Source organism: Mytilus galloprovincialis, chromosome 9, assembly GCF_965363235.1.
Source record: "Mytilus galloprovincialis chromosome 9, xbMytGall1.hap1.1, whole genome shotgun sequence".
In the NCBI taxonomy this organism is placed as follows: domain Eukaryota; kingdom Metazoa; phylum Mollusca; class Bivalvia; order Mytilida; family Mytilidae; genus Mytilus; species Mytilus galloprovincialis.
In genome coordinates, this window is record NC_134846.1 from 81,254,020 (window position 1) to 81,257,046 (window position 3,027).

A 3,027-nucleotide genomic window follows, 5' to 3' on the forward strand; every position below is an offset into this window, starting at 1 on the left:
ATACAATTCAAATGTTATAACGAATTGTTTAGAACAGTTTAACAGAAAATTGTTATCTATAATTTTATATTTAAATAAAAAATATATTGAAATTGACAAAGAAACAAAAATAAATTTGGTTAAAACCCGATTATACGAAACTACAATAGACCTATTCGCTAAAGGTGGTTTCGGACTAGGACAATTCGCCCCAAATAGTTAGGCTTTTGTAAATATAAAATATGAGCTATTATCAATTTCTTTTAAACCGGGCAGATTTTAATTTTCGAAACAGAAAGCTTTCTTTTTTTTTTAATTTTACTTAATAAAAAGTTATCATAAAGATTAAACTAACATAACAATCCAGTTAAGAAGTTAACAGAGAGGTTATATTAAACCTTGAAAATCAGTCACAACTTGAGCAGAAAATGTAAACAGTTGAAGACGTACATGTCTAATAAATATGTGGTGTATAGCAAATAATAGGAAAAGATTCACAAGGGACAAATATGCCTTTGAATTTCAACTTGCATTATAAAATTAAAAATGATCATATAGACATAATTTAGTTCTAATATCATATGGGCATGATTTTTCAAAAGCCTTACTATACTAGCAAACATTAATACAAACAGAACAAGCAAGCTAACCAAACATGTAACTTGCTAACATAAGGAAAACAGCTTTAAACAAAAGAACAAACTTTTTGTATCAGAAATGGCGACCAAAATATATCACGTGAAAAATATCTGCCAATGAATGAAATAAACTTTCTGCCAATGAATGGAATAACCTTTCTGCTAATAAATGGAATAAACATTCTTCCAATGAATGGAATAAACTTTCTGCTTATGAATGGAATAAACATTCTTCCAATGAATGGAAAAAACTTTCTGTCACTGATGAAATGAACTAAGCATCCCATGTTTTTTTTATTAGAATGTACCTTAAAATTATGGAAATGCATTTTCTTTATATAGATATCTCTTTTTAACTCTTTATTTACTTCATAGATGACACCTGCGTTGACAATATTTTCTACTCACGGGACACCAGTTATTGTCACAGTTTGGATATTGTCTTAATTACAGGAACTCTGTTTGGGAACGGTCTCTAATATAAGGCCCTAAAATGAATCTCATACTTTTACTTTAATGTACCAAGAAAAGAAAATGCTACCAAAGAAAATGACACCTCGTCATTCCCAGTCTTCCCATATACCATGTTTCACCCAGCATTTTTTTTTCCGGGGGGAGCACTAGCAGGTCATAGTTTTCCATTATATTAACGTCAGTTGAATTTGATAATCCATGATAACATCCATTCTCAATCCGTACGCGTGAACCTTGAGTACTAAGTATATGTTTTATATGTGACTCTCTGCATAAAAATGAGGATAGGTGGTATGATTGACAATAAGACAACTATCCACAAGATAGTTAAAAATTAGTCAACAACGAGAAAAACCTCATACCGTATAGTCGGCCTTGAACAATGAACAGCAAAGCCCATACCGCATAGTCAGCGATAAAAGGCCCCGAAATGACAATGTAAAACAATTCAAACGAGAAAACGAACAGCCTTATTTTTTAATCAAAATGAACGAAAAACAAATAAGTAACACATAAACAAACGACAACCACTGAATTACAGGCTCCTGACTTGGGACAGGCACATACATACATAATGTGGCGGGGTTAAACATGTTAGCGGCCGGGATCCCAACCCTCCCCTAACCTCGGACAGTGGTATTACAGTACAACATAAGAACGAACTATAAAAATCAGTTTAAAAAGGCTTAACTCATCAGATGGACAAAATACAAGTGGACGTGGCCGGGTACTTGTACATCCCAAAAACAAACAGACATTAGGAACATATCTGAGAGTACTCGCAGTTATCTGACAGCTAGTTGTGTTTGCTTTTAAATAAATCACGAAACACATTGTCCATGTTGTACCTTAGATAATCTCCGTATTTGCTGTAATAGTTATCTGTCTACATTCGAGCTCCACATTCCTAAATGGTATGCTGAAAAATTGTCAGCATCCAAGTCAGCAGACAAACTAGTATATATATTTGTTTAGGGGCCAGCTGAAGGAGGCCTCCGGGTGCGGGAATTTCTCGCTGCATTGAAGACCTATTGGTGACCTTCTGCTGTTGTCTTCTCTATGGTCGGGTTGTTGTCTCTTTGACACATTCCCAATTTCCATTCCAGGGGCGGATCCAGCCATTTTAAAAAGGGGGTCCCAACCCAGAGTAAAGGGGGGTTCCAGCTATATGCTTCCATTCAAATGCATTGATCGGCCAAAAAAGGGGGGTTCCAACCCCCGGACCCCCCCCTTTGGATCCGCCAATGCATTCTCAATTTTAGTAATACTTGTATACAACCTGTGAGACAAAAACTACAGGCTCTCAAGAGCCTATGTCGCTCACCTTGGACTATGTGCATATTAAACAATGGACACAGATAAAGTCATGACAAAATTGTTTTTGTAGATCTTACTTTACTGGACATTCTTCTTGCTACAATTATCTCTATCTACAATGAACTTGGCCCAGTAATTACAGTGGAAAATATATTCTAAAAATTTACAAAAATTTACAAAAATTTATGAAATTGTTAAAAAATGACTATAAAAGAGGGACGAAAGATACCAAAGGGACAGTCAAACTCATAAATCTAAAAACAAACTGACAACGCCATGGCTAAAATTGAAAAAGACAAACAAACAACAGCACACATGACACAACATAGAAAACTAAAGAATAAAAAAATCGATGGGATAGATGCGTTCTACATAGTCACCAAATTTTGAATTATTGAGTGAAAGAACATCATCTATATAGCGGAAAGTAGAGTTAAAGGATATTGATAACTTCTTATCATTCTTCCTAAGAAGTTCCTGCATGAAGTCAGCATCATAATAATAAAGAAAAAAGTCGGCAAGTAGAGGGGCACAGTTTGTTCCCATTGGAATGCCGACAGTCTGTTGAAAAACACGTCCTCCGAACGTAACAAATATGTTGTCAATCAAGAAATCAAGC